The sequence below is a fragment of the Agelaius tricolor genome, unplaced genomic scaffold (genome assembly GCF_023055355.1).
Source record: "Agelaius tricolor isolate 1412-34295 unplaced genomic scaffold, bAgeTri1.0.p SCAF_12, whole genome shotgun sequence".
Taxonomy (NCBI): domain Eukaryota; kingdom Metazoa; phylum Chordata; class Aves; order Passeriformes; family Icteridae; genus Agelaius; species Agelaius tricolor.
This window is the reverse complement of record NW_027269272.1, coordinates 7,797,217-7,814,199: the sequence shown is the minus strand read 5'-3', so window position 1 is coordinate 7,814,199 and position 16,983 is coordinate 7,797,217. Positions and strand designations below refer to the sequence as shown.

The 16,983-nt window shown below is 56.7% G+C and overlaps 6 non-coding genes across 6 annotated transcripts; 3 read left to right on the top strand and 3 right to left on the bottom strand.

Annotated features, from left to right (window-relative positions):
* The first annotated feature begins 5,482 nt into the window (after positions 1-5,482).
* TRNAS-AGA (transfer RNA serine (anticodon AGA)) lies at positions 5,483-5,564 on the top strand. Its single transcript has one exon. It is a non-coding gene; the product is annotated as a tRNA-Ser (tRNA).
* A 797-nt stretch (positions 5,565-6,361) lies between these two features.
* On the top strand, positions 6,362-6,433 carry TRNAM-CAU (transfer RNA methionine (anticodon CAU)). Its single transcript has one exon. It is a non-coding gene; the product is annotated as a tRNA-Met (tRNA).
* Positions 6,434-7,952: 1,519 nt separating this feature from the next.
* TRNAQ-CUG (transfer RNA glutamine (anticodon CUG)) lies at positions 7,953-8,024 on the top strand. The gene has a single exon. It is a non-coding gene; the product is annotated as a tRNA-Gln (tRNA).
* Positions 8,025-14,815: 6,791 nt separating this feature from the next.
* On the bottom strand, positions 14,816-14,887 carry TRNAQ-CUG (transfer RNA glutamine (anticodon CUG)). Its single transcript has one exon. It is a non-coding gene; the product is annotated as a tRNA-Gln (tRNA).
* A 1,119-nt stretch (positions 14,888-16,006) lies between these two features.
* Positions 16,007-16,078, bottom strand: TRNAM-CAU (transfer RNA methionine (anticodon CAU)). Its single transcript has one exon. It is a non-coding gene; the product is annotated as a tRNA-Met (tRNA).
* Positions 16,079-16,884: 806 nt separating this feature from the next.
* TRNAS-AGA (transfer RNA serine (anticodon AGA)) lies at positions 16,885-16,966 on the bottom strand. Its single transcript has one exon. It is a non-coding gene; the product is annotated as a tRNA-Ser (tRNA).
* Positions 16,967-16,983: the final 17 nt, after the last annotated feature.

The window sequence follows — 16,983 nt, the reverse complement described above, 5'->3', positions numbered from 1 at the left end:
CACAGGGCTGCTCTCCACCCACTCAAGGCCTACTAGGCTGTGTCCAGGTTTGGGATTGCCCTGACCTTGGCATTTGACACCCAGAGCTCTGGCCTCAGCTTGGGAAGTGGGGATCCTCCAGAAAACAAGGAATTCAACACGTAGGACACTGATCAAAGGCATGCCTACATCTCTCCCTGAAAGACAAATTGACCCATTGTCCCAAACACAAACTGACCCACTTTGCTCACTGTGTCCAGCCCTGAGGTCGGGATCTGGATGGCAGCTTTGGGGCAGAGGCTGAGGACAGGAAGCCCAAAGCTCATGGCTCCTTTTCCTGGGGCAGGCATCATTTGCCCATACACCTAATAGCACAGTTCAAAGGGATATTGGATCAGTCTCCCAGAGCTTGTGGGAACCATTGTGATGTGGAAGAGTTGGGAAAATCCATGAGCTTCAGGCAGACCTGAATCATGCTGATGTGGAAATGAGTGCACACAGTGCCCTGGACTCAGGCATTCCAGGGATACCACAGCACATGGCCCCTTTCCTCCAAAATGTCAGCCTTTGTCAGGGGCACTTCCAGACCTTCTAGGACCAGTCCGGTACCACCTTGTACATCCATGTAATCCTGTGCTGCTGCTGCAGCAGCTTTGCAAAAGCCATTGCCATTTGGTGGCTGCTCAAGGGCCCAGGGGATGCAGGGCGACCCAGGATAATGGAAGCTGGGAGAGACCTCTGGAAGTTCTTTGCTCCCTCTCTGAGACGAACAAACTTCCCAGCGGCCTCCGTAAATGGTGGGCCTTGTCCCATTGTCCTCTGAACACTGCCACTGTCAGACAGGTCCCTGTCTCCTGAGCAGCACTTCCAGGGATGCCCTGCACCCCCAGGAGGCCACCAGGAGATGGACAGGGCTCCTACAGAGGAGCCTTCCAGGTCCTCAGTGGGGAGGACCAGCAGGAGATGACACTGAGGCTGCCTGCACTGATGAGCAGGGCATGGAGGGGGACATGGAGCGGCTGCCTCCGCCACCTCCTGGCACTTCAGGAGAGAATGAAGCCAAACTCTCCTGAGAGCTGCACTGTCACAGGGCAAGAGGCGGCAATCACAAGTGGCAAGAAAGGAAATCGCAGAGTTCCCTGGGGGAGGACAAGGGACAGGCCTGGGAGAGCTGTACAGTGATAGGGACCTCTTTTGCAAGCTGTGTCTGTGCTTAGAAGTCAGCAGGACAAGGCCCAGAGTCTGCTGAGGAACTGGGGCAGTGTGATCTGCCCAGAGCAGTTGATAGGAGCACAAGACCTCCAGAGCTCCACGCAGACCTTCTGGGGTTGATGTGGCGTACTCTGGGTCACTACAGTCCTTGAGCTGCCACCAAAAGACCCTGCCTTGGGAGACAGCAAATGCAGGAGATTGCAGACAAGCAGCAGGTGATCCCCGACTGGGAAGACAAGGTGGGGAAATATCCTTCATGGCAGCAGAACATTGAGGGTATGAGCTCTGTTATCCCTTGAGCACCTGAGTCTGTGGCAGCCAGTCCACTGAAGTCCACACTGGGTGACTCAGGTTTGCCTGGAGCTCAGGGATTTTCCCAGCTCTTCCACATCACCATGACACCTACTCTTCTGCCCTGGGAGACTGATCCAGTGTCCCTTTGAAATGTAAAATGCATGGAATGGGAAACCCCATGCCAGACCCAGAAAAAACAGCCATGGGCTCCCTGCCCTCAGCCTTTTCCCCAAAGCCACCAGCCAGGTCTCTGCCCCTGGGATGGGCACACTGAGTAAAGCAGGTCAGTGTGGCTGTGGGTCTGTTTCAGGGAAGGACACAGCATCTCTTTGATCACAAAACCAGGCCGTGGCACAGCCTGTGACTGTCAGCAAGTTCCCCATGGCTGCCACTCAGGCCTGCAGGGGACATCCTTTCCGGTGAACATGGACTTCCCTTCCACTGAGCTTTGCCACCTCACTGCAGAGTTGGGTCTCTCCCCCACTATGGGGTTGTGCAGTGTTGACTTTGTGCCTCAAGTGACCCTCAGTCTTCTGTAGGTCTGTGATGACCCATGGAAGAAACGACTCTCATGATGAGCCTGAGTGTCTGCACTGAAAGCTCCTGAGAGATGAGCTGGGTGTCACTTCATGGCTGAATTTAACTGTAACTGGAGCACAATTAACCATCAAGAAGAACAAGTGACAGAAACTTATAGACACCACACAAAGACATTTCAATACACCTTATACACTGGCATGGGACCTCCAAATGAAATTGCCTTAGGAAGCTGGGACACACATTAATCATTTTCAAGACGGGTACTGTGAAATTGGCGAAAAATGCCTGAGATGAAAGAGGCAGGGACCTGATCATCAGCGAGGCCTGGCAAGTGGCCACTCCCAGGAGTTTGGATGTTTCAGAAACAAGGAATGTTTGTGGCCCCACAGGGCTCTGGGAGCCAGCATAAAAGGCTGCTCTGCTGCAGGCTCTGCATCCTGGTCTCTGGCCTCCCTTTCCTCGAGGAACGAGGTAAGCCTGAGCCCGCTCCATGCCTCGCTGTGGGCTGAGCTGCTCTCATGGAGGCTGCCCGGCTTGATGCTTGGGCTGCCTGAGCGTGGCCCTGGCACAGAACTGTTGGAGGGCTGTCAGCCTTTCCATGCTGGGGGCTGGGGCCAGCTGGGAAGAGGGGGCTTTGTTCCAGCAGAAGGGGATCAATGGGGCTCAGCCTCAGGGGGATGTGCCCAGCAGAATTTGCACCTGCCGTGGTGTAACAAAATGTGCCGGCGCACGCCGGGACATTGTCTGACACAGCCATGTCTGCTCTGCAGATGGGCTGTGACCAGTCTTTCCACAGGGCCCTTAAAGCCACTGGGCTGGCTCCCATTGCTGAAGTGGGGCGGCCTTGCCGTGCCGTGCCACTGGGAGGGCACCAGGAGGGTGGTGGGAGCTGTGGGCACAGAGTGTGTTTGGAGAGCAAATGTGTCCCTGGGGAGAGCTGAGGGACAGAGAGACAGAGCGATGCTGAGGCCGGGTGCCGCTCCCTGCTCTGTGTTGCAGCCTTGCCTCCCGCACCGAGAGATGTCTTGCTGCAGACCCTGTCCCCCACGGCCCTGCGGCCCCTGTGGCCCAACGCCCCTTGCCAGCAGCTGCACTGAGCCCTGCAACGCCCGCTGCGCTGACTCCACGGTGTACATCGAGCCTTCGCCGGTGGTGGTGACCATGCCGGGCCCCATCCTCACCTCCTTCCCTCAGAGCACAGCCGTGGGATCCTCTCTGTCAGCTGCTGTGGGCAGCTCCCTCAGCACCGCGGGGGTTCCCATCTCTTCTGGGGGCTCCCTTGGCCTGGGGGGCTTAGGCCTGTGTCTGCCTTTCCCCCGCTGCTGAGGTCAGATCTGTTGAGGCCGGCCCATCATCCCCCTTCTCCTTGGCCAATGGGCCCATCTCTTGCCCTCCCTGGCCCCCCACACCTCTTCCTTGGTCTCTGTTCTGTGCCACCGCTTTTGCTCCTTCTCATTAAAGCCTTTGTGCAGCACTGCTGGAGAGTCGTGGTCCTTTGTTCTCCTCCTTCCTCACCTCCCACCTGCTCTGCCAGGGTGAGCACTGGCTGCTGTCCTGAGCTTACCAGCAGCTGCACTAAGAACTCCCAGAAATTACACCAGAGCACCAAACCTCAGTCACTGAGCTTGAGTCTGGAACGTGGAGATCACAGTCCTGCAGGGCCCATTGCCAATTTGTTCCTTGTGAGAATTATTTCAGATATTTGGAGTGACATGTCATTCCTGTCAAAGATTCTTCACAAAAGCATAGCACAATCTGTAGTATTGCATCAACCCCGATGAGGGGAGAGAATGATTAGGAGGACTCCATTAATACCAGAAGGCTAATTAATTACTTTATTATACTTTATTATTCTAAATTATATTCCACTATCTTAAATTACATCTGAACTGAATCTGCCACGCACTCAACCCTGCACACAACAGCACAGAATCTCGTGACTGTCAGCTGACAGTCCTGACATACACACACTTGGCCCGGATAGGCCAAGGAAACAAAATGCCCTCACTTTGGGGAAACAATCTCCATTATGAGAGATGGAGCACAGGTGAACCACCACAGCCACAGGGCAGGGATCCCAGATGCCTGGCTGAGGCCAAGGCTCACAGAGCTGCAGCCGGAGCCCCTGGGGCTCTGCCTCTCAGGCCTCTGCAGCCCGACCCCAGGGCCCGGCTGGCTCTGGGAGGGTCCAAGCTGCAAATTTGGAGTGGAACTGTGGTGGTGCATTCCTCCCTCTCCTTTTTCAGGCCACACTGAGATCTGAGAAATGCTCATTAGGCCCCAGCCTTGGAAACAGCACCTGGTCTCAGCTGCTCCTCAGCTTATCAGAAACACTCTCTCTTCCCAAGAACTGCTGCCTGACAAGCTCATGTTTTCCTCATGACCAGTCTTGGAAAATATTTTTGTTTCCTGACCGTCACAACATCCCCATTCTCACACTTTCAAGGAAAGTGCCAGCAAAAACTGTGGCCAGGATGAAACCTTGATAGGACTAAAGCCCACTCTCTTACAACCCTATAAAGAGTGGCCCAAAATGAGACCATTTGAGCTGTCCTGGACCGCAGCAGGCTGTGACCAGCAATGGCCCTGAGTGGGCCGGCTCTCACAGCCAGTGAACTCTCAGGGTTGCTGTACTTGGTGGATTGCCCAACAAGGTGGAGTCCCAGGCTGATACCCTCCCTCCTTGAGGCCTGAGCCTTCCCCCTTTGGGAGATGCAAAGGCATCCAAAGTGAGTGTTTCAGTGCCCACTGAGGGGAACTTTTCACAGGCACGTTGCTTGTACCGACTCTTCATGTCTGTGTGCACGCACGTCTGCATGTATTTGCTATAGCAAATCTGGGAGAAACACTGCTTCCTTAGATGTTTAAGAACCTTGGAGATCTAAGTACATTAGGCCTGTCAGTAAGGTTAAGTTCCAGCTACAGAGTTACCTAAATGGTGCTTAGTGTTGTTCTTTTGCTAGGTTGCTAAGTATAAGTTGGAAGTTGTAAGTTAGGTTAAACGGTGTGAAGGGCTTTTGCTCTGTCAAATTTTAAGCCTCTGTCAAGCTCTTAGGCTGTGTTCCTTTTCATGCTTGCCCTCGCTGTTGTGTGTCACACACACAGACACACAGAGCTCCTCAAACACACAGATCCAGAAACAGCCACCCCCGCCCCCTGCCTCTCGATAGCTGTCGGTTGATTTCTGTTTGGATTGGTTGGCATTAGTTTTGTTTTGTGGTTGGTTGTTTTCCCTTGTTGTGCCGTAAGTGTTGGGTAAGTAGGAGAGTGAGTCTTGCCAAGGCAGTTTGTTGTCTTTTTTGGTTGAATATGAGGAGTGTTTTTTGCTGCTGTCCTTGGGAGCGATTTTGAGGCATGAGAAGCAGTGTTTGTTCAGAGGAGCCTTGTGCAGAAGTGCGTGGGTGTGGGTGTGGTGGCCCAGGGCAGGTGATGAGCAGGGCGGGCAGGGCTGGAGCAGGTAGTTGTGGCCGAGTGGTGAAGGCGATGGACTAGAAATCCATTGGGGTTTCCCCGCGCAGGTTCGAATCCTGCCAACTACGGGCAGGCGCCCCTTTTGGGCTGCGGGCAGCTGACCAGGGGCACGGGGAGCACCGTGGCACACGTGTGCCATGGACAGCAGCTGCCCCAGGGCTCCTGCACTTGCAGCCCCAACAATGAAGAAGGGAAGGGCAAATGCAGATGGCACCTGGAGCTGAGCATTTCATCACCTCCTGGAGCTGAGCATTTCATCCCCTTGCAGTGGCGCCAAGTGTTAAAGGCAAGGACCTTCAGCTTGACAACCTGCTTGGCACCAAGTGGCCAGAAATCCGAGCTTTTGCTTCAGAGTACCCATGAGGAGCATGGAGCTGAGGCAGCAGAATTTGCAGAGCAAAAAGAGGAGAATTGTTTCTGGTGGCAGTTCCAAGCCGAGGCAACCCATGTCCCAGGTCGGCCATCAAAGATGGGAAGTGTCGGGCAGGTGCAGTGTTGCCGGGTGCCGGGAGCAGATGTGTATTTGTGGCGAGGGCTGCAGGTGTGAGGATGTGTGTGGATGTCAGGTGGGCTGATGGATGGCAAGGCTGGAGGCTGTGTGCAGGGGTGTGTTGAGCAGGTGCAGGGGCAGGGTGGGTGTGGAAGGGTCAGGGTGTGTGCAGGGGTGCGTGCGGGAGGTGTGGGAGAAGGCCAAGGGCAGGCGGTGGAGGTGCCGAGCACAGGCTGAAGGGAGGTGCATGGTGAGGGTGTCTAATTAGTGGGGTGGGGGAGGCAGATCAGAGAGGAAGGGAAGGAGTGAGGGGCAGCAGTGGCGGGCAGCGTGAGGCTGGGCTGAGGGCAATGGCAGGCAGGCCTGAGGAGGAGGAGCAGAGTGGCGCAGCGGGAGCGTGCTGGGCCCATAACCCAGAGGTCGATGGATCGAAACCATCCTCTGCTAAGGTGCTTTTTTCACTCAGGCTGCCTTGCCCAACAACTTGGACCCTGCTTGGCCCCAGCTTTCTGGCCAACGCGGGCCACAGCCTTCCTCTGGCCTCTACACTGGCCAACTGCTGCAGGGGCCTTGTGGGGCATTGCTTGGAAGAGCTGCATTCCAAGCAGGTGAGCAGGGCTCGGCCATTCCCAGTCAAGGCAGACCAGGCTTTTCTACAGCCTGGCTCCACACAGCCTGGCTCCACACCGCCCGGTCCCTTCTTTGGCCCCTTCCCTCTGCAATTGTTCTCCCAAAGAGCAGCTGAGCCGCTGCTTCTGATCCTCTCAGCCGGGATCCTGCCCAGGACTCCAGGCACCTCCCAGCCCAGCAGGCACATGTAGGGGGATAAAATATAAGAAAATAAATGTAGCATAGAAAATAATCTTACCCCTAAGCAGGTGCAGCTGGGCTAATTATTAAAGATTAAGAGCGGGCCTGACTTTAACAGGCCAGAGCTGTAGGCAATATAAAGAACAGTGATATAAAAGTGCAGATTAGTTGGTTGAGAGACAACTAGAGTCTGTTAACTACAGTGGGAAGACGGTGGAGTCAGTGCTTAGAGGAGCTGCCTAGCAGAAACATCAAAGAGGTCTGAAACTCTTGCAATAAAGAGACAACAAGATTTAACCTTGCAATATAATAAGAACAGGCACCTGCTGGTTGTGATCCAGGTCAGCCTTGGCAAAAGCCGACTGCAGGGGCTGCTCTGGGTCCTGCAGAGACTCCCAGAGAGTGGTGAGCCACTGCAGCCAGGTGGGCAGGGCACCTTGTGCTTCTCCACACCTGGGCATCAGGCTGGGGCTGCAGTGGGGCTGAGGCACTGAGTTGCCTTGTCCTTGCTTTGTCTCCAGCCATGCTCTGAGCAGGCATTTGGACTTGCGTCCTCCTGGGATGCCTTGCAGTCAAGTTCCTTGTGAGAGGGAAGAGTTGGCAGAGCGGGTTCTGCCCTCCCTGCTGTGCAGCATAGGCAGTGAGTGAAGTTCTTTGTCAGAGGAAGTGGAGGTCAGTCATTGGCGCGCCCTTGTTGTGTCACCTGTGCTTTGTCCTTGGTGCTGCAGCCCCCGTGCTGGGTTCAGCAGAGGGTCTTTGTTGAGCTTTGGTAGAGATGGGTCAGAGTTAGCCTCTGCATAGTCCTTAAGGAGGTGGAGGGGGTTGGTGTGGAGAAGAGAAGGCAAGGGGGCTTGTGGTGTGTGAAGGTAAGTGGGGAAGGTAAGTTTGGCTGCGTGAGAAAGGGCTTGTTGCAGTTTGGGAAGGGGAAGATTTTGCGTGCTTTGAAGCGCGGCAGTTGTAAGGGAGGGCGTGTGAGGGTTGCAGGGAGCTGTGCTGGTGCGCTGAAGGGCGGCGTGATGGGAGAGGGTGTGTAGGGCGTGCAGGAAGGCTGCAGGTGGAGTGAGATGTGCAGAGCGGTGGAGAGGCAGGCAGGCAGAGGTGGGGCCATAAGGCTGAGGCAGGCTGAGCACAGGGGGCCCCGGTGACCTGGGCAGGAGGTCCTATGGTGTAATGGTGAGCACTCTGGACTCTGAATCCAGTGATCTGAGTTCAAATCTCAGTGGGACCTGAGCCTTTTGGTTGCCTCAGCTTGCTTGCCCTCACCATGCCTACACTCGCACCCCTCTCCTCCGCCGCGGCTTCCCTTCTGCACTCTTCTCACAGCAAGCACACGTCTCCTGAGCTGCAGAACTCCCACTCACAATGGGCCAGGCACAGGACTCGGCTCTGGCACCACTGCCTCCTCCTGTCTTGGATGCGTCTCACACCGGACACTGGGCTACACGCTCTGGGCACCTGTTTCCACCTTCCACCATTCCCACAGGAACAGCAGCTTACTCCGTGTGCCATTACTTGTAGGCCCCCTGCTGTCAACATCTCCTGTTGTGCTCCTTTCCTCTGTGGCTTCTTTTCGTCTTTTCCCTGCCAATCCCTTTCAATTGCTCTGCAGTCCATTCTGGGAGCTCTACCAGCATTGGGCAGTGCCCCATCCTTGGGGTTCCATTTGTTTCCATGGGAGAGGGAAGGATCTCCCTTGCAGAGCAGGTGGGAGGTGAGGGAGGAGGAGAACAAAGGACCACGACTCTCCAGCAGTGCTGCACAAAGGCTTTAATGAGAAGGAGCAAAAGCGGTGGCACAGAACAGAGACCAAGGAAGAGGTGTGGGGGGCCAGGGAGGGCAAGAGATGGGCCCATTGGCCAAGGAGAAGGGGGATGATGGGCCGGCCTCAGCAGATCTGACCGCAGCGGGGGAAAGGCAGACACAGGCCTGAGCCCCCCAGGCCAAGGGAGCCCCCAGAAGAGATGGGAACCCCCGCGGTGCTGAGGGAGCTGCCCACAGCAGCTGACAGAGAGGATCCCACGGCTGTGCTCTGAGGGAAGGAGGTGAGGATGGGGCCCGGCATGGTCACCACCACCGGCGAAGGCTCGATGTACACCGTGGAGTCAGCGCAGCGGGCGTTGCAGGGCTCAGTGCAGCTGCTGGCAAGGGGCGTTGGGCCACAGGGGCCGCAAGGCCGTGGGGGACAGGGTCTGCAGCAAGACATCTCTCGGTGCGGGAGGCAAGGCTGCAACACAGAGCAGGGAGCGGCACCCGGCCTCAGCATCGCTCTGTCTCTCTGTCCCCCAGCTCTCCCCAGGGACACATTTGGTCTCCAAACACACTCTGTGCCCACAGCTCCCACCACCCTCCTGGTGCCCTCCCAGTGGCACGGCACGGGAAGGCCGCCCCACTTCAGCAATGGGAGCCAGCCCAGTGGCTTTAAGGGCCCTGTGGAAAGACTGGTCACAGCCCATCTGCAGAGCAGACATGGCTGTGTCAGACAATGTCCCGGCGTGCGCCGGCACATTTTGTTACACCACGGCAGGTGCAAATTCTGCTGGGCACATCCCCCTGCGGCTGAGCCCCATTGATCCCCTTCTGCTGGAACAAAGCCCCCTCTTCCCAGCTGGCCCCAGCCCCCAGCATGGAAAGGCTGACAGCCCTCCAACAGTTCTGTGCCAGGGCCACGCTCAGGCAGCCCAAGCATCAAGCCGGGCAGCCTCCATGAGAGCAGCTCAGCCCACAGCGAGGCATGGAGCGGGCTCAGGCTTACCTCGTTCCTCGAGGAAAGGGAGGCCAGAGACCAGGATGCAGAGCCTGCAGCAGAGCAGCCTTTTATGCTGGCTCCCAGAGCCCTGTGGGGCCACAAACATTCCTTGTTTCTGAAACATCCAAACTCCTGGGAGTGGCCACTTGCCAGGCCTCGCTGATGATCTGGACCCTGCCTCTTTCATCTCAGGCAATTTCACCAATTTCACACCACCCGACTTGGAAATGATTCATGTGTGTCCCAGCTTCCTAAGGCAATTTCATTTGGAGGTCCCATGCCAGTGTATAAGGTGTATTGAACAGTCTGAAATGTCTTTGTGCAGTGTCCAAGTTTCTGTCACTTGTTCTTCTTGATGTTTAATTGTGCTCCCGTTACAGTTAAATTCAGCCATGAAGTGACACCCAGCTCATCTCTCAGGAGCTTTCAGTGCAGACACTCAGGCTCATCGTGAGAGTCATTTCTTCCATGGGTCATCACAGACCTACAGAAGACTGAGGGTCACTTGAGGCACAAAGTCAACACTGCACAACCCCATAGTGGGGAAGGGACCCAACTCTGCAGGGAGGTGGCAAAGCTCAGTGGAAGGGAAGTCCATGTTCACCGGAAAGGATGTCCCCTGCAGGCCTGAGTGGCAGCCATGGGGAACTTGCTGACAGTCACAGGCTGTGCCACGGCCTGGTTTTGTGATCAAAGAGATGCTGTGTCCTTCCCTGAAACAGACCCACAGCCACCCTGACCTGCTTTACTCAGTGTGCCCATCCCAGGGGCAGAGACCTGGCTGGTGGCTTTGGGGAAAAGGCTGAGGGCAGGGAGCCCATGGCTGTTTTTTCTGGGTCTGGCATGGGGTTTCCCATTCCATGCATTTTACATTTCAAAGGGACACTGGATCAGTCTCCCAGGGCAGAAGAGTAGGTGTCATGGTGATGTGGAAGAGCTGGGAAAATCCCTGAGCTCCAGGCAAACCTGAGTCACCCAGTGTGGACTTCAGTGGACTGGCTGCCACAGACTCAGGTGCTCAAGGGATAACAGAGCTCATACCCTCAATGTTCTGCTGCCATGAAGGATATTTCCCCACCTTGTCTTCCCAGTCGGGGATCACCTGCTGCTTGTCTGCAATCTCCTGCATTTGCTGTCTCCCAAGGCAGGGTCTTTTGGTGGCAGCTCAAGGACTGTAGTGACCCAGCGTACGCCACATCAACCCCAGAAGGTCTGTGTGGAGCTCTGGAGGTCTTGTGCTCCTATCAACTGCTCTGGGCAGATCACACTGCCCCAGTTCCTCAGCAGACTCGGGGCCTTGTCCTGCTGACTTCTAAGCACAGACACAGCTTGCAAAAGAGGTCCCTATCACTTGTACAGCTCTCCCAGGCCTGTCCCTTGTCCTCCCCCAGGGAACTCTGCGATTTCCTTTCTTGCCACTTGTGATTGCTGCCTCTTGCCCTGTGGCAGTGCAGCTCTCAGGAGAGTTTGGCTTCATTCTCTCCTGAAGTGCCAGGAGGTGGCGGAGGCAGCAGCTCCATGTCCCCCTCCATGCCTTGTCCATGTCCAGTAGGTTGCACAAGCACAGTGCCTTGGCCTGCCCCTTGCCAGGTGCTGTAGCACTTATGTTCTCCCTGCTCCTCTGGCAGTGCCTCTCTCTGTAAGAGATCACCACCAGCACCTCCTGTGTCCCTGGGGACTCCAAATGGGGACACCAACCCAGATGTGGACTCTGCAGTGGCAAGGGAAGGGCACCGGCCATGGGGTGATCAGATTTCCATCTTATGGGGTGATATCTGGACATGGACAATAAGCAACTCTCAGGATTAGGGGTGCAAGCTCCCCAGAGGACTTCTCACAGCCCAGAGTGAAAGCTCTGTTGGGACAGACTTTCCCTCTGCTTTCCAGCCCTTCTGCCCCAAGGGGTTCCTTGTCACAGGCCTGAGAGTGCAATGCAGAGCAGGTGGCATTCCCTGTACACACCCAGCCCTGTGCTCTCCAGGCTGCCATGGCATGTGCTCTCCAGTGCAGGCAGCCTCAGTGTCATCTCCTGCTGGTCCTCCTCATTGAGGTCCTGGAAGGCTCCTCTGTAGGAGCCCTTTCCATCTCCTGGGGGTTTCCTGAGGGTGCAGGGCATCCCTGGAAGTGCTGCTCAGGAGACAGGGACCTGTCTGACAGTGGCAGTGTTCAGAGGACAATGGGACAAGGCCCACCGTTTACGGAGGCCGCTGGGAAGTTTGTTCTTCTCAGAGAGGGAGCAAAGAACTTCCAAAGGTCTCTCCCAGCTTCCATTATCCTGGGTTGCCCTGCATCCCCTGGGCCCTTGAGCAGCCACCAAATGGCAATGGCTTTTGCAAAGCTGCAGCAGCAGCACAGGATTACATGGATGTACAAGGTGGTACCGGACTGGTCCTAGAAGGTCTGGAAGTGCCCCTGACAAAGGCTGACATTTTGGAGGAAAGGGGCCATGTGCTGTGGTATCCCTGGAATGCCTGAGTCCAGGGCACTGTGTGCACTCATTTCCACATCAGCATGATTCAGGTCTGCCTGAAGCTCATGGATTTTCCCAACTCTTCCACATCACAATGGTTCCCACAAGCTCTGGGAGACTGATCCAATATCCCTTTGAACTGTGCTATTAGGTGGATGGGCAAATGATGCCTGCCCCAGGAAAAGGAGCCATGAGCTTTGGGCTTCCTGCCCTCAGCCTCTGCCCCAAAGCTGCCATCCAGATCCCGACCTCAGGGCTGGACACAGTGAGCAAAGTGGGTCAGTTTGTGTTTGGGGGGTCAATTTGTCTTTCAGGGAGAGATGTAGGCATGCCTTTGATCAGTGTCCTACGTGTTGAATTCCTTGTTTTCTGGAGGATCCCCACTTCCCAAGCTGAGGCCAGAGCTCTGGTTGTCAAATGCCAAGGTCAGGGCAATCCCAAACCTGGACACAGCCTAGTAGGCCTTGAGTGGGTGGAGAGCAGCCCTGTGGAGGGGAACGTGCAGGTTCTGAAATACTGAACATGAACCTGCCCTGCCAGCTAGCAGCCCAGTGCAAAAATCCAATCTTATTCTGGGCTACATCCAGAGCCGTGTGGGCAGCAGGTTGAGGGAGGGGATTGTCCTGCTCTGCTCGGCTCTCCTGACACCGTACCTGGGGTACTGCCTGCAGCCCTAGGACCCACAGGCTAAGAAACACACAGACCTGCTGCAGTGGGTCCAGAGGAGCCACAAAGAGCACCAGGAGCTGGAGCCATCAGCCTGTGAGGACAGGCTGAGAGGGTTGGGGTTGCATAGCAAAGAGAGGACAGGGCTCCCAGGAGACATTCAATTAAGAAAGGGAAGGATACCTGGTTGGGGTGTGTAGGGATGGCTCAAGGGCCACTGGTTTGAAACTGAAAGCAGGTGTATTTAGATTGGATATTGGGAGGGCATCTTTCTTTTGGAGACGATTGATACATTGGAATAGGCTGTGCAGAGAAATTCTAGAAGCTGTTTCAAGGGGGCTTGAGGTAGATGATTTTAAGGTCCATTCCATTCCAAAGTGATTTTAGGAGTTATCACAGAATGTTGGGTTCTACAAAGAGGAAGAACAACATTTGAGATGAAAGAGGCAGGGACCAGATCATCAGCGAGGCCTGGCAAGTGGCCACTCCCAGGAGTTTGGATGTTTCACAAACAAGGAATGTTTGTGGCCCCACAGGGCTCTGGGAGCCAGCATAAAAGGCTGCTCTGCTGCAGGCTCTGCATCCTGGTCTCTGGCCTCCCTTTCCTCGAGGAACGAGGTAAGCCTGAGCCCGCTCCATGCCTCGCTGTGGGCTGAGCTGCTCTCATGGAGGCTGCCCGGCTTGATGCTTGGGCTGCCTGAGCGTGGCCCTGGCACAGAACTGTTGGAGGGCTGTCAGCCTTTCCATGCTGGGGGCTGGGGCCAGCTGGGAAGAGGGGGCTTTGTTCCAGCAGAAGGGGATCAATGGGGCTCAGCCGCAGGGGGATGTGCCCAGCAGAATTTGCACCTGCCGTGGTGTAACAAAATGTGCCGGCGCACGCCGGGACATTGTCTGACACAGCCATGTCTGCTCTGCAGATGGGCTGTGACCAGTCTTTCCACAGGGCCCTTAAAGCCACTGGGCTGGCTCCCATTGCTGAAGTGGGGCGGCCTTCCCGTGCCATGCCACTGGGAGGGCACCAGGAGGGTGGTGGGAGCTGTGGGCACAGAGTGTGTTTGGAGAGCAAATGTGTCCCTGGGGAGAGCTGAGGGACAGAGAGACAGAGCGATGCTGAGGCCGGGTGCCGCTCCCTGCTCTGTGTTGCAGCCTTGCCTCCCGCACCGAGAGATGTCTTGCTGCAGACCCTGTCCCCCACGGCCCTGCGGCCCCTGTGGCCCAACGCCCCTTGCCAGCAGCTGCACTGAGCCCTGCAACGCCCGCTGCGCTGACTCCACGGTGTACATCGAGCCTTCGCCGGTGGTGGTGACCATGCCGGGCCCCATCCTCACCTCCTTCCCTCAGAGCACAGCCGTGGGATCCTCTCTGTCAGCTGCTGTGGGCAGCTCCCTCAGCACCGCGGGGGTTCCCATCTCTTCTGGGGGCTCCCTTGGCCTGGGGGGCTCAGGCCTGTGTCTGCCTTTCCCCCGCTGCTGAGGTCAGATCTGCTGAGGCCGGCCCATCATCCCCCTTCTCCTTGGCCAATGGGCCCATCTCTTGCCCTCCCTGGCCCCCCACACCTCTTCCTTGGTCTCTGTTCTGTGCCACCGCTTTTGCTCCTTCTCATTAAAGCCTTTGTGCAGCACTGCTGGAGAGTCGTGGTCCTTTGTTCTCCTCCTCCCTCACCTCCCACCTGCTCTGCAAGGGAGATCCCACCCTCTCCCATGGAAACAAATGGAACCCCAAGGATGGGGCACTGCCCAATGCTGGTAGAGCTCCCAGAATGGACTGCAGAGCAATTGAAAGGGATTGGCAGGGAAAAGAAGCCGCAGAGGAAAGGAGCACAACAGGAGATGTTGACAGCAGGGGGCCTACAAGTAATGGCACACGGAGTAAGCTGCTGTTCCTGTGGGAACGGTGGAAGGTGGAAACAGGTGCCCAGAGCGTGTAGCCCAGTGTCCGGTGTGAGATGCATCCAAGACAGGAGGAGGCAGTGGTGGCAGAGCAGGGTCCTGTGCCTGGCCCATTGTGAGTGGGAGTTCTGCAGCTCAGGAGACGTGTGCTTGCTGCCAGAAGAGTGCAGAAGGGAAGCAGCAGCGGAGGAGAGGGGTGCGAGTGTCGGCATGGTGAGGGCAAGCAAGCTGAGGCAACCAAAAGGCTCAGGTCCCACTGAGATTTGAACTCAGATCACTGGATTCAGAGTCCAGAGTGCTCACCATTACACCATAGGACCTCCTGCCCAGGTCACTGGGGCCCCCTGTGCTCAGCCTGCCTCAGCCTTATGGCTCCACCTCTGCCTGCCTGCCTCTCCACCGCTCTGCACATCTCACCCCACCTGCAGCCTTCCTGCACGCCCTACACACCCTCTCCCTTCACGCCGCCCTTCAGCGCACCAGCACAGCTCCCTGCAACCCTCACACGCCCTCCCTTACAACTGCCGCGCTTCAAAGCACGCAAAATCTTCCCCTTCCCAAACTGCAACAAGCCCTTTCTCACGCAGCCAAACCTACCTTCCCAACTTACCTTCACACACCACAAGCCCCCTTGCCTTCTCTTCTCCACACCAACCCCCTCCACCTCCTTAAGGACTATGCAGAGGCTAACTCTGACCCATCTCTACCAAAGCTCAACAAAGACCCTCTGCTGAACCCAGCACGGGGGCTGCAGCACCAAGGACAAAGCACAGGTGACACAACAAGGGCGCGCCAATGACTGACCTCCACTTCCTCTGACAAAGAACTTCACTCACTGCCTATGCTGCACAGCAGGGAGGGCAGAACCCGCTCTGCCAACTCTTCCCTCTCACAAGGAACTTGACTGCAAGGCATCCCAGGAGGACGCAAGTCCAAATGCCTGCTCAGAGCATGGCTGGAGACAAAGCAAGGACAAGGCAACTCAGTGCCTCAGCCCCACTGCAGCCCCAGCCTGATGCCCAGGTGTGGAGAAGCACAAGGTGCCCTGCCCACCTGGCTGCAGTGGCTCACCACTCTCTGGGAGTCTCTGCAGGACCCAGAGCAGCCCCTGCAGTTGGCTTTTGCCAAGGCTGACCTGGCTCACAACCAGCGTGTGCCTGCTGGGCTGGGAGGTGCCTGGAGTCCTGGGCAGGATCCCGGCTGAGGGGAGCAGGAGCAGCGGCTCAGCTGCTCTGTGGGAGAAGAACTTGTGGAGGCCATGGTCCGCGCTCTTTGGGACCAGGAGAGGCCAGGTGCTGTTATACAAGTTTTATGATTTTACTAAAAGGAGGTAGGCGGTGTAGAGGCCAGAGGAAGGCTGTGGCCCGCGTTGGCCAGAAAGCTGGGGCCAAGCAGGGTCCAAGTTGTTGGGCAAGGCAGCCTGAGTGAAAAAAGCACCTTAGCAGAGGATGGTTTCGATCCATCGACCTCTGGGTTATGGGCCCAGCACGCTCCCGCTGCGCCACTCTGCTCCTCCTCCTCAGGCCTGCCTGCCATTGCCCTCAGCCCAGCCTCACGCTGCCTGCCACTGCTGCCCCTCACTCCTTCCCTTCCTCTCTGATCTGCCTCCCCCACCCCACTAATTAGACACCCTCACCATGCACCTCCCTTCAGCCTGTGCTCGGCACCTCCACCGCCTGCCCTTGGCCTTCTCCCACACCTCCCGCACGCACCCCTGCACACACCCTGACCCTTCCACACCCACCCTGCCCCTGCACCTGCTCAACACACCCCTGCACACAGCCTCCAGCCTTGCCATCCATCAGCCCACCTGACATCCACACACATCCTCACACCTGCAGCCCTCGCCACAAATACACATCTGCTCCCGGCACCCGGCAACACTGCACCTGCCCGACACTTCCCATCTTTGATGGCCGACCTGGGACATGGGTTGCCTTGCCTTGGAACTGCCACCAGAAACAATTCGCCTCTTTTTGCTCTGCAAATTCTGCTGCCTCAGCTCCATGCTCCACATGGGTACTCTGAAGCAAAAGCTCGGATTTCTGGCCACTTGGTGCCAAGCAGGTTGTCAAGTTGAAGGTCCTTGCCTTTAACACCTGGTGCCACTGCAAGGGGATGAAATGCTCAGCTCCATCCAGGAGGTGATGAAATGCTCAGCTCCAGGTGCCATCTGCATTTGCCCTTCCCTTCTTCATTGTTGGGGCTGCAAGTGCAGGAGCCCTGGGGCAGCTGCAGCTGCTGTCCATGGCACACGTGTGCCACGGTGCTCCCGTGCCCCTGGTCAGCTGCCCGCAGCCCAAAAGGGGCGCCTGCCCGTAGTTGGCAGGATTCGAACCTGCGCGGGGAAACCCCAATGGATTTCTAGTCCATCGCCTTCACCACTCGGCCACAACTACCTGCTCCAGCCCTGCCC